General features: G+C 34.3%; 1 pseudogene; it reads right to left on the bottom strand.

Annotated features, from left to right (window-relative positions):
- Positions 1-203: 203 nt before the first annotated feature.
- LOC114621064 lies at positions 204-311 on the bottom strand (annotated as a pseudogene).
- Between the last annotated feature and the right edge of the window lie 14,532 nt (positions 312-14,843).

Below are 14,843 nucleotides of genomic sequence, written 5' to 3'. Positions count from 1 at the left end.
ATCATAAGACTGGTGGCCTACTCAGGCTAGTTCCCTGTCTGGGCCCCATGGTGCCACTCTGTTGATCATCTTGGGCTTACTCCTACATGGGGCCAGGATATCAGGCAGGGCTCTTCTTATCTCTGGCTTGCTTCCTCTACTGGGAGGCCATTTTATTCTGTCTGGCATTGGAATTGTGGTCATATCAGCTTCCTTTCTCAGGGAATGTTAGGCTACTAGGCATTTAGAAGTTCATAGGTCAGAACCTTGAGTATAGACATAGCCTTTCTCCCCTTGCAACCTATTGACATTCCTGGATTTCTTTAAGAGATTTTCCCCTTCAACCCCCTATCATTTTATATAGTTGTTCTGAGGGTCTTTTCCTTGTGCTTTAAATATGCTAGAATATTCATGGTGTGCTATGGTAGGATAGCTGAGCTGTAATAGAGACATATTTCCCTAGCTGTCATTGATTTATTTCGATGCTGGTATCAAGGCATCTGTGTTTGAGATAATTATTGGTCTAAGTGCTAATTTCTAGATTATATTTGTCTTTGTTGAATGGATGATACGTTCCTTTGTTTGTTTGTTTGTTTTCTTTCTGGAGTTTTGTAGTGTGTGATGGCTCTGTGTTTCCTGCTTTCCTGGACTGCTCAGCTGTTATGTTCCCAGGGAATGCTTGCTGGTATTGGATGCTAGGATACTGAGATGAGTTGGAGAAAGGAAAGTAAGAGAAGGAGGCCTGTGAGATCAGAGAGAAAACAAAGACCACAACATGTTTCCTGTTACAGAGCTGGGATAGGACTGCAGGGATTTGATCTTAGGAGCAGTAGAAGAGGTGTGTGTCCACCCTTCTTGTTGACCTGTGAGGAGCAGCCTTTACCAGTTGTGAGAGAGAGTTTAGAAAAGGAAGATTTGTGGGATCCACTGAAGTTGCTAGGAGTAGGAGTAGTGAAGGCTCTCATGTGTGTTCGGTTCCTGAGCTGATAAGAATGGGGAGTTATATCTCAGGGAACAGAAATAAATATACTTATATAATTTAAATATCCATATACTTGTCTAAAAATGACTCCATATACATGGCAATATTTCTTAAAACTGTGTACTTTCATATTTAATATGGAGCAATTTTTTGAAGTTAGCAAAAATGAGGGTTAATTTACCCATTTTAGTACCCATGTGATATATGTGTATACAGGTAGTTATGTGTGAGTGTGTGCACATACCACAGGTATGTGTGTGATATCCACAGATACTTATAAAAGCTTACACAATAATGTGAATAATGTAAAGGCATAGCATCATTTTAATTTCTACTTTAGGGAATTTCTTCATTATCCAGGAATATATTCATACAGAAAAAGTACAGACTTTAAGAAGGAAGTCTTTCCAAGATTAGAAACAGAAGCTTCTCTATTATTGCCTGGTATCCTGATTTTCATTTTAAGAAATCTTAGATGTCATTTATGGCTGCGTTCAATTAAAATGTATGGCATTGTTATACTCATAGCGAGTAACTGCCTTTTATTAATCTTCAGTAGCTAGAATCTGAGAAGTGTCATGGAGCTTCTGACTCATTTCTCTCTGGTGGAAAGCCTTTCTCTAATTAGTCACAAACATTCAACACATTCTCCATTTGTACTGGGTAGAGCAGAGTCAGAGGAGCCAAGACCAGGACTAGAAAAAAGCCCACATTCCTGCCATTGCTTATAAGATCATGCTGAGCTTTCCTTTTTAGAAGTGTCAAGACAGTGTGGGTTTGAGCTACTATGACTACACAGAGAATTTTAGAGATGCCAACTGCATGCCTCACAGTAAAAAGTAATTAAACTTTATTTTCCTATTCGGTGTGAAATTGCATAAAATACCATATAGTAAGAGTGAAAAACTGCCTCATAAAAACATACTGGATTTTCATCACAGCAATTATTTTGACCATTTTGTAGCGATTAACAGTTGTTACACTGAAGATTCTGAGGCTCTAACTTGAATTTGATGTCAATTATTTCCCAGATGAGTGACTTTAGGAAGTATATGGAAACTTTTATTCACTCCCTTAGTTAGGGACTAACTGTCTTATGACCTGAAGCTAATCAGCTCAAAACTTGGGGTTCTGAGAAACTCAGCAAATGCTACCACTGTCAGACCTATATCAACCGAGGATACTTTCTGAGATTCAGAACCTCAAAACCATGGTTCTAAATCCGATTTTTCTTTTAAACATTATTTTGTAGAGTGGCCTTATCTGACATTAATGGGAGGAGAGATTCTTGGTCCCATGGAGGCTTCATGAATCATTATAGGGGAATGCTAGAGGGGTGAGTTGGGGATGGGTGAGTGTATAGAGGAGCACCCTTGTAGAAGCAAAGGAGATGGAGAAGAGGGGTGATAGGATGGCGTGGATGTTGAGGGGTAACCAGAAAGGGAGATGTCATCTGAAATGTGTGATGGTTTATATATGCTTGACATAGGGAGCACCACTCTTAGGAAGTGTGGACTTGTTTGAGTAGGTGTGTCACTGTGGGCATGGACTTAAGACCATCACCATAGTTGCCTGGAAGTCAGTCTTCCACTAGCAGCCTTCAGATGAAGACACAGAACTCACAGCTCCTCCTGCACCATGCCTGTCTGGATGCTGCTATGTTCCTGCCTTGATGATGATGGACTGAACCTCTGAACCTTTAATCCAGCCCTAATTAAATGCTGTCTTTTATATAACTTGCCTTGGTCATGGTTTCTGTTCACAGCAGTAAAACCCTAACTAAGACAAAATGGAAATGAACAAAATGATTAATAACAATAAAACAAATAAACAAACAACAAACAGGAACTTCTGCATCTCAGACAGGCTTGAAACTCATGTTCCTCCCATCTCAGCTACTAGAATGGAAGAATTACAGTAGTGCCCCCAAATATGTCCGGCTTTCATTGATATAATGTGTACTACTTTAAACATCTGTGGCTTTCAAGGTAAGTGAGTTTTGCTGTTACCAAATGTTCCATATGTGAGCTCTCCTAATTTATTTCTGAGCTACCACTATTCTATCAATCCATATTCCTGTCTTTTGCGAATCATAAGCTGTTCAATAATTGTAGATGTGTTAAATGTTTGAAACTCAGCAAACAATAATGTTTCTAACTTTTTATTCTTTCTAAAGATATTACAAGACAAATGGGGTAGAAGAGCATATGTTAAACAAATACAAAAAAAACAGTTAACACACATTTTCTAAGAGTATCAAGGATATGTGATGGAAACTAATAGTGTTCTCAACAAATGATAGTAGAAACATTGGATGTTCACTTGCAAAAATAATGAAATTGGACTCATCAAAAAAAATAACTAAAATCAATGAAAGCGTAGGACTTCAGACTTAGATTCAGCAGCAGAGAAAATGTGGAAAGATTAATGACTTTATTCTGCACAAATATTTCATGACTATGAATGCCAAAGTGAAAGCAACAAAAGAATAACTAAAAAGTCAAAAGGAATCAAACTGAAGTTTCCCAGGGCTGGAAAGATGGCTAGTAATTAAAGAGTACCCTCTGCTCTGGCAAAGAACCTACGTCCATTCTTATCATCCTTCTCAGGTAGCTCATAACCATCTGTAACTCCAGCCAGAGGAAATCTGACCGTGTCTGTATTCACTAGTCATCTACACACAAGTATACACATCTACACACAGATAAAGACACCCATACAAATAGTTCTTCTAAAAAGATTTTGTTTTTCATTGTAAATCTTGGGTGTACAAAAGTGAACAAGCAGTAGAATGAAAAGTTAACCTTGAAATGGGAAAATATTGACAAAGATTATGTGTGATGACAGAATGAATAATCTTCAAAATAAATTGTTCTAAAATTATTATATAAAGCCCTCTAATAATACAATTTAAAAGTGAGCTAAGAGTCTGAATAAGGATTTCTCCAAATTCTTATTAATCAACAAGTGCTCAACATCACTAGTCATCAGGATAGTACAAGTCAGGATACTTTATACTGCTACCATAGACATTATCAATATAAATTTGTTTGTAAGGTGCAGGAGAAATTAGAATCCTGTATATTATGGCCATGGATCCCAATCATTGCAAAGACAGAAGAATAGCAAATTTAGTAGATAAATAAATATATCATTCAGAAGTTTAAAAGAAGCAACATCTGTAATAAGCATCAATATTGATTGCTCTGAAAGACAAGGCACTGTGAAATATAGCAATCATAGGAAATCAAGTACTGTATAATTTCACCACACACACACACACACACACACACACACACACCATGACTGCATTTCAGTTGCCAGAGAGTTATATTATTACAGAAGAAATTGCAGAGCCATCTAAATGAAAATATTTGTTAATCTCACATTTATAGGAAAAGTACCTTTAACAGAAAAGATACCTGTTCCAGTCTTGGATCCTGTTATAATAGGATACACAGCAAATTCAAGGACCAACAGGAAACATGAAACCAGGTAGAGAGAGGGGTGAGAATTGAATTCAGCCAACGAGATAATATGCCAAAAAGATTAGTGAACTTAATTTTGGGTAAAAGAGTTACAAATGATTCGCAACACAGGAGCTAGAAAGTAAAAAGTGTACTAATGTAAATATCTACCATCCTTAAACTCTGCAGAGTTGATTTGCAGGATGCCATCTGGGAGCAAGCACTAAGGCTTCCTATATGCCTCCTGGGAAAATGCACAGTTGTGGTACTTGGGCAGGAGCATCTGTGTTTCTTCTTAAAGGTTGTCTTCCAAATCTTAAGAGAGAGCCTTCAGATTTCATACCTGGTGTCTGCTGTAAATGAGACAAGACTATAAATTCCAAGACCATTTCCTAAAATACAAATACCTATGACAGATCAAAACAGTGACCATTAGAAACTGGCCAACAGGAGTCTAGTGTTATCCCTGATGAAAAAGAAGACAATGGGTGTATAAAATTATAAATCACTGGCAACTGATAAGTTAATGACTTGAAAATCTGAAAATGAAATCAAATATAAAACTCATTTCAAGGTCTTTCTGTACTCTTATACTCATGTGGCCTGCTGACAAATTTGACAGTGCATTTCTAACCCATATTATCATTTTGTTTGAGTAAAGTTTCCCTGATATTTTGTAAAACAATAAATACCTTTTCGCCAACATGGCGCCGAAAGAGAAGGAAGCTCCTACCCCTCCCAAAGCCGAAGCCAATGCGAAGGCCTTGAAAGCCAAGAAGTCATTGCTGAAAGGCCTCCACAGCCACAAAAAGAAGATCTGAATTTCACCCACATTCCTTCGGCCCAAGACACTGCAGCTCTGGAGGCAGCCAAAATACCCTCAGAAAAATGCACCCAGGAGAAACAAGCTTGACCACTATGCCATCATCAAATTCCCACTGATCACTGAGTCAGCCATGAAGAAAATAGATTACAACAACACACTTTGGTTCATTGTGGATGTCAAGGCCAACAAGCAGCAGATCAAACAGGCCGTGAAGAAACTCTGTGACATTGATGTGGCCAAAGTCAATACCCTGATAAGGCCTGACAGAGAGAAGAAGGCATATGTTTGCTTGGCTCCGGATTATGATGCTCTAGATGCTGCCAACAAGATTGAGATCCTCTAAACTGAGTCCAGATGGCTAATTCTAAATATACACTTTATTTCACCATAAAATTGTAATACATTATTGTGTGTTTTATATATATATATATATATATATATATATATATATATATATAATGAATTTGACATAGAGAAGAACAACAAAATACTGTTATCTACAGTTTATGTAGATGTGGAATTAAGGAAGATAGACTACACAGATCTAAAGAAATTTCCTCAAGTTACAGGTAAAAGGGCTTTTTCAAAATAGGAAAAAGCTAGACTAAAATGTTAGCACATTAAAAGAGGGAGCTCAATATTCTATCTTGAGGTGTTTATCTCCCTATTACTTAGTGAGTGTAGTATACAGAAAAGAGTCAGTTCTGGAATCTGACTAACATGTCACTTTTGCTCATCAGTTAGGATTTACCAACTTGATGAATTCTGGATAGTAGTATGTTTAAAATTACTTTTTGTATGTTCCAGTGCCAGAATATTCCATAAGCTTAAAGGCTAAGCTTCTGACAGTTCACTGGGGTATTTTGGTCATGTTTTTACCATTATCTGCTACATATTATTTTGCCATCAAATTATAAATTCATTTGATACTGGGTAGAATAACTCTTAGTCTATGATTTGTATTGTAGAAAAATGTGAGCTTATCACCTTTATTTTGATCTTAGTCCTATTGATAAAATATTTTAAATACTACTAATTGTTCAGCTTGTTCTTGTTTTTAAATTTGAAGAGTAATATACTTTTCAAATACATTCAAATGCAAATGATTAAAAATATGTGTCTATTTGTAGAGAATAACATAATTTTATTGTTAATCGTTTCCAGTGGCTTCTTGCTTTATTTATGGTAGCTTCTATTTTATCAGGGACCTACTGTCCATAATTCTTCAAAACTCATTTTATATCTATTGTAAATTATTGCCTTTGAAATATTTTTCTTTCACTTCTTTTTCCTCTTTTTAATTTGACTTTTCTGACTATAGAATCACAGTTTTTGATTTGTCTTCATATGTGTGATAAATTCTAACCCAGAGAAAGTGTTCACTTTCTGAGTGCTTATCATGAGGTCATAAGTGCTTTTTGGACTCCTTTTCTCCTTCAACAGTTTGTCTCCAAAGAGGACCAGGATCTACCCCTGAATATTTAGTTCATTCCTGATCTTAGCAAAATTTCCCACATCACCTGGTATTCTAGGCCATCACCATTTCTAGTGTCTGATTTAACTCTTTGCCCTCCTTCTCTAACCATGTCAGTTACCTTAGAGTTCTATAAAATTACCAAACACGGCTCTACTCTCACCTCAGATGCTTTTTGATAGCTACTCCCTCCATCTGCAGCAACACTCAGATACCTGCGTGTTTACTCTTCCTTATAGCCTCATACCTTTCCTCGATGATATGATTTTGATTTCTCTAAGGCCAACAAAAAGGGCTTCCTGATGTTCATCTCTCTTGCCCTGCTTTGCATTTACACACATATGTTTGTTGATGCCAAAAAATCCAGCCTGGATAGCACAGAGACCTGGGAGAGAACCAAATATGATTGAAAAAAAGATGAAATGATTCCTAATGATATTTTCTGCTACTCTCATATATCAGTGCCTAGCCTCATTTTCATCAGAAAGGCTTCATCCAGCAACTGATGGAAACAGATGTGGAGACCCACAGCTAAACATCAGAAGGTCTTAGGGGAATCCTATGAAAGAGAAGGAAGGATTGTGGGGGCAAGAGAGTTAAGGACACCACAAGAACACCCACAGAATCAAATAACTTGGGCTCATAACATCTCACAGAGATTGAACCAACAACTAGAGAGCTTACATAGGCATGACCTAGGCCCTCTGCATGTATATTACAGTACAGTAGATTGGTCTTCTTTAGGACTACAAGTGGAGCAGAAGCTGTCTCTGATTCTTTTGCCTGCATTTGGGGTTCTTTATCTTTTATTTGATTGCCTTGTAAAGATGCAATATGAGGGGAGATATTTTATCATACTCTAAGTAAATATGGCAGATTTAATTGAAGTACATAGCGGTCTTGCCCTTTTCTGAAATGAAGCAGATGAGGTGTGTGGATGTGGAGGGAGGAACTTAAAAGGGTACAAAGAGGAGAAACTGTGGTTGGAATGTGAAAAAGTATATATATATATATATATTTACATTATATTACATTATATTATATATAATTATATATTTATTACTATATATATATATTTATATATATATATATATATATATAGTATCTAGATGATACAAGGCTATATATGTATGTATTCAACCAGGGAGCCTACATGGGCATGACCCAGTTTCCTCTGCATATATGGTACAGTACAGTAGGTTGTACTTCTTGTGGGGCTAAAAGTGGGAGCAGAGGATCTTTGTGTGTGTGTGTTTGTATGTGTGTGTGTGTTTGTATGTGTGTTTATCCTTGTACCATCTAGACTGGCATCCAGCATAATTCATTCACCGGCTCTAAATGTTGCCTATAGACAGTAGAGACTTGATAAACATGATAAACCTGAGGTGCATGGGCATGGTTTTCTCTCTTATGTCTCCTTAGAGAAAGCTCAAAAAGCATAATTGATCTACTCTGTGTTTGTCACTTAAAACCTTTTTGTGGCAGCTTGTCATTTTACAAATGAAAGCAGTACCTGGTAGCCTGATAAGAAAGACCCTTTCTACTTTGTTCACAGTTCTTTCATATTTCATAACTCTTATTCCAGGCCCTAAATTCGAGCTGTGATAAATGAGTCACAGTCCCCCAAAATAAGCTATGTTTGTACAAATCTCTATGTTCATGCCTTTAGGTAAGATGGTCATATAATTGATTGTCAGAACCAAGACACTTGTGAGTTAAACTGGGTATTATTAATAATTGTACCAGAACATCAGGCGCAGAGTAGAACTCTCCCAGACAAAGAAATATGAGTGCCAGTCACATTATCCTGAGGTCATCCATTGGAAATGTCCTCTCTAATTTCTTTGACTTACTATGTCATAATACCTTTCATGTTTGAGCAACTATGCTACTTCCTCAAGTAGATATTTTTAAATTTCTACTTTAGACTATGAATTCTATGTTAAAATCAAATAATAATAAAGGTCACTTGTTATAATCATTATTTAATTCCTGATGTGCTCATATTTTTTCTTATGTTCCCAGAAGATAAACTCCTCCCCTCGCAATAAAAGTTATCGGTGTAGTAGTCACAAAACATTGAGAGAGTATTAACTAAGGAGTTGACTTTGGCGGCTGAGGGAAGAGATGAGTAAGTTTATATTTTGGAGTTTTCATATTTTAGATAAATACTTTTGAATAATGAAAATCAGATCGTAGCAGTGGTATGAAGCTCAAATGAATTAATTCAAAATTGAGCAGACAAAAAACTAAGAGAGTAAATTCATAGGTAGAGTAAGAGAGTAAGGAAACTTTTAATGTGCCAACAATAGTTCTATAAATAAAATTCACTAAATAAACAACTCTTTTGCCAAAAGGAATACTAACCAGGCAATTATTGTAACTCAGAGACTCACTGAACACAGATCTAAGATACTATTACCCTTTAGTATTTCATTTGTTTCACTAAGATAGCCATTAGGAAGAAGTGGATAATTTTCTTAGCATTCTCATTGGTTGATCAGAGAAATCTTTCACAGAGAGAAATCGTTTGTACAGAACTGGGAGAATTAGGAGATATTAGAAGCTAACAGGATCTCAGATATTCTAAACATTTGGGTGCCCTTAAACTATTATAGTATATCTCCACAACCCACCACCAGGACACTCCACAGTGGTTTAGTTTGAGATTTCACTTCATCTGGAAGCATGCTCCCCAACCCAACACAGACGATTTATTGTAATTTTTAAATGGAGGAGGAGGGAATGGAGGATATAGAGGGCTAGGGAGAAGAGGCAGAGATCTGATCCTTATATCAGAGATCCGTGAATATACAGAAAATGATGTTTTAGGTAGCTTGAGGTTTTATGTTTAAATTTCACTTGTGAATGTGTAGGAACTTTTCAAATTATAGTAGAATGAGCCCATGTTAAGATTCCACTTAACTGACATGATATAAAAAATGTCTTAAAGCATAGATGAGAGTTATGATAAATAGCAAAATAAATAAGATGTGTGATTTTTTTTCACCTTCAAGTCATGTGCATATGTCCTTACTCTAGGAAAAGCTGTGTTCATTGGTCAGTAGTAATTTCTAAGTTATGATGATTGTTTGTTTTTCTGATTTGGAAGAGATAGCTCTTTAAAGAGTCTCATTTTTTCATTCCTTATATCTCTGGGAGGAATCCTTGTACAAGCATAAATGAATGCATAGAAAATGCCAAGTAACTAAATCCTTTTTCATTTTTACTTTTTTTAAACAAGCAAACAAAAAACCCTATAAAACCTAAAAAGCAAAACACACAAGTCTTATTGAAACAGATTTTGTTGCTACCAGTTGATGTGCCTTATTCTCCTCATCAATCAATGCAGACAGTGCTTCAATCCTATTAACTGGTCTACAATGTCTATAAAGATTGACCAAAATTCCTGAAGTATGAAATGGGAGAAAAACTTAGAAAACATTCCCTTTAGAATGATTATGGTAGTATGGGTTCATGCAGTAGCATAAATTCAGTACACAAAGCTGAATGTAATGGGTATTAATATAATAATTTTTATAAACAAAACAAAGGATGACAGAAAATATCAATGACAAAAATGCTTACATTTTTAGTGATTAAGTCTCTATGAAAGTGGGACTTCCAAATATACTTTCTATTATTTCTTTCTTTCTTTCTTTCTTTCTTTCTTTCTTTCTTTCTTTCTTTCTTTCTTTCATAAATTTATTCCAAAAAGGAAAAATGTTTTGATAAACTAATAACTATTGTGTTAATATTAGAACTAATAACATGATAGTTAATAAAATATTTTCATAAAAGCAATCAATTTAAAAGCAATTCTAAGTCCATAATAAAATGAACGACATTTTTAAACCTGGAATTAAGTTTCTTCCAGGTGTTAAGCATAGAACAGATCTCCAACTAAGTCAGATTGTGAAACTACCATTCTGAAGTCAACATTTTGCCTGCTCTTTTAGTCATTAACGTTTTGATTTTATAGTTTAATGATGACATTTACTGGTTCCAATGATTTGACTTAATATGTTACAAAGCCTTGTTCTTTACCATGAAACATGTCCAGTAGTATTTGACCTAGTTATTTAACCCAAATTAAAACCCAAATTAAAACACTTAGGCATGAAAACAAATAAAATCGTATTTTCAAGCACACTCCACAAGAAATATTTTTTACATAGAAACTTAATGTAAGAAAGTCATTTTTTTTTTGTTATTTACAATAGGAACTGTCATCTTCTGAAATGTAATGTTGATGTCATCTGGTATGACTTTTAAGTTAATAACTGACTGAAATAAATGAGATGTCTCATTGTGTGTTTCTTTGACTATATCTAGTGGATTAGTTTTGCAAACATATAATGTTAAATTTGTTTTATTTCTTAATTATAAAGAAAAGCTATGATATAACCATAGCTGATTTTGTAATCCGAGGCTTTCCAAGAACATTTTCAAACATTATAGAGTGATTCTTAACAGTGACTTTAGCTTAAACTTAATTTAAAAACTTAAAATTGTGTATATTCATTATATTTTTTCACTTTAGCACCTGCCCAGATGTAATACGTGTTCTCTGCTACTGTTAGTACACCTAAGAAGAAAATAAAGCAAAATGTGAAAGTAAATGTGATATACCTTAAAGAAGAGTGAGAGGAGACTTTGGTCAATATATATTGTATGAGAAAAGAAAAAATAGTATTTTTAAAAAGAAAGTAAATATTAAAGGAGCCTTTCATTTTAATAAATAAAAGAAGACAAGAGAGAAGGCAAGTAGAAACCTGAGAAGATATGAAGACATCTATGACATTTGTCTCATATCCTGAGTACATGTAGACTCCTGAGCTGTACACTATTAAAATATTCTTGAATTATATTGTGGAATGCAAGGCATGGACATGAATATTTGAAAATACAAGCACATGTATTTATAAGCAAACAGATACAAATGAGTCCTTTAGAAATCACTGTCCAACACTCAAAATATTAAGCACATGTAGATAAAAGCATTGAATGTTTATTTGTTGATTGAAATAGAGTAAAAGAAGTAACATTTAAAACTGGAATTCTTAAATGTAAACAAAAAGAAGCTCTAGTGGATTGGTATTTGTTATTTAACCTTTTAGTCTTATGCCTTGAGTATCCATGCCTTTCTCATAATTGTGTCCAAATATCTGACAATAACTACTTAAAGAGGAAGGATATGCTTATTAGTCAGCATTGTTTAGAAAAACAGAATAAAGATAGAATGTATATTAAAAGGATATCTGTTATACAAATTGCTGTTGATAATTCCATGATGGGTAAGAAAGGTATTCTTGTCAGAACAACCTAAGACAGGCTCAGTCTTGTTTATGAAATAAAAGAGGTGGACACACAGAGAGCTTTTGGGCTGCTTGGCAACAATCTGACATGGGCCCAGGACAAGGAAATGAGCTGCTTGGCTGTAGTATGATATTGGCCAAGGACAAGGAAGTAGGCTTCTGGCAGGAATCTGATATTAGGCTAGAACAAAGAAGTAATTTTATGCTAGGACCTAAATATTAGGCTAAAACAAGGAAGCAGGTTTCAGACATGAAAATGACTTTGAGCTTGGACAGGGAAGTTGCCTCAGATATTTTGGTCATCCTGATAAGCCCTTAGAAACAGTCATCACAGGAGAGTTCACATAATTGGGTTTTATGTCTTGCTTGTTCTTTGACTCTTTGTGTTTATTGTCTTGCTTGTTCCTTGACTATTTGCATCTATTGTATTGCTAGTTCCTCAACCTAGAACTGACAGTAATATTTGCATGTAATTAAAATGGTATAAATGCAAAAAGGAGATGCAGCAATGAGATAGGTGTTTTATAGGGAGGGGAAATGGGGTAATGGGAAGGCATCTAAAATGTAAATAAATAAAATATCCAGCAAAAAAATGGGAAAAAATAAATGGCTGACAGAATGTAGGCTCAGTTATCCAACAATAGCTATCTATACCAAAAGTGGCTCAGAATCCACTAGTTGCTCAATCAGTGGCCCTTTGAAGAATGATTAAGTCATGATCAGGTCTTCTTTTTGAAGACCTTCGTAAAAACTAGTTCTCCTTCTGTATTCCAAGAAGTCCAGTGTTCAACCATGTTACACACCTAACAGAAATTGTTCTCTCTCTTTAGATGATGCAATTTCCAAGTATCTTCTTAGGAGTAGGGCACAGTCGTCACAAAACAATCAAGCTCAGAGGTTCCTTGGACTTGGATCTTTATATTGAAGAAAGAAAATACGCAGCTTTTCTATAAACTCCCTCAGTATGCGTCACTTCCTTCATAGAAGAAACACAGTAGATCTAGATGCAAAAAAAATAAGGAACAATTAATATAATAAAGGTCAGATCACAGAATTTTATTAAAAAGGATTATCAATATGTAACCTTTTAATAAATTATAACTTTCAAGATATCCAGAGTATAGTGATAAACTCTTATTTTATATCACTTATATCGATTAGCAAGATTAAGAATGCTTGTTTCTTGGGAACTTTCCAATGTCTTTTAATCCAAACATTAATCTAGAGATGCTAATACCTATCAATAGGCACTATGATTCTTTCTATTATTACAGTACAGTCAACTCTGATGACCTTATCAATATTCCTCACCTTAGTAATGAGAAAAGTACGTTACTGCAGAGGGGTGAGAATATAATTCTGTGATTCAAAACAAAACTCAATGAAATAATATTAATACTTAACCTCTGAAAATTTATTCTCTCTTACTGAAGAACATGTATTCTATTTGAAGTACATGTATTCTATTAAGATAGTTTTATTATTCTAAAGTTAAAACTATGTTGAAAAGAAGAAAGCCTACATAAAGTTCATAAGTTAATAGCTAATTATAGTAATTTTTGCATTCAAAGCTTCTTTCAGGATATTTGAATTTTTAACAACCAAGGGTGCAAGGATATTTTTTGTTCCTTTAGTTTATTTTTTTTAAGAATGTCAATGATTCTAACTTATTCTACATAATAATGTTAAAATAAGCATAATCAGTTCACAATTCATCTGAACATCATTATGACTTGAAATCACTGTAATGACTTTTTATAAATAGTTATTTGATTTCAATGCATTCTGTGACATTTTACTTAGGAGAAGGAAAACCAGAGGTCAAGAAGCAAATCTGAGGAATTTTCTTATAATCTTTGTAAATGATTTGGATAATGACTGCAGCTGCTCTATAGTGGCCATGTTGAACACTTAATCTATGACCTGCACAAAGTAGAAGTTACTACCAAATGTTATACAAAAACATTAACAGACACAGTTTATATTGTTTCTTCAATGAATTTATCTGATCAAAGTAAAAATCTTCAAGAAAACAGTATCAGAAAATAAAAGCCATGTAACTAAAGGTAACATTGAGAATGAAATACCCAGACTTTGTGTACAATTGCAAAAGTTTGTCTAATTTGAATAATATAAAACAAATTTTAAGACAAATGAGAGAAGTCTAAGGGAAGATAGTAGTTCTGATTTGAAACTGTAAAACTTATTTTTAAAGTTGCGATTATTTTAGATAACACAAATTATGTGGTGTCAAGCTTAATTTTAATTTTACTGTAAATTTTCTGGAAATATATGAGCATATCTGTGTAAGCAAACAACATTAATATTTAGGTATTTGGTATTTAAAAATTAATGGTCTCCCATAATTGACTAATTACAAATAGGACTATACTTAAGTTTCATTCTTAGATACATTTTTTGAGGATATTGTGAGTAGTCATGTTTATATGATCTCTGTCTCTACATGTTCATCATTAGTATGTAAAAATGCTACTGATTGTTTTAAGTAATTTTGTATTATAATACTTTGATGAAAGTGTTTTCATTCAGAGGGATTTCTGGTGGAATGTTTAAGTTGTCTTATGTGTAACACTAATCATATGGAACTAGAAACAAGCTATCTTCTTATTTACTTCTATCCCTGTAATTTCATTTTCTTGTTTGTTTGCTTTAACTAGAGTTACAAGAATCACTAATATTTCTATTTCTTTAATATCTTTCAGTTTCTGGACTGTTAAAAGCTTCAAACACTACAATGAAAAGTAGTCAGAAAAATTGACAGCCTTAACTTTTTTCT

This window comes from Grammomys surdaster, unplaced genomic scaffold (genome assembly GCF_004785775.1).
Source record: "Grammomys surdaster isolate TR1022 unplaced genomic scaffold, NIH_TR_1.0 171, whole genome shotgun sequence".
In the NCBI taxonomy this organism is placed as follows: Eukaryota; Metazoa; Chordata; class Mammalia; order Rodentia; family Muridae; genus Grammomys; species Grammomys surdaster.
Note: the sequence above shows the minus strand (reverse complement) of the source record. Positions and strands in the feature narration are given on the sequence as shown.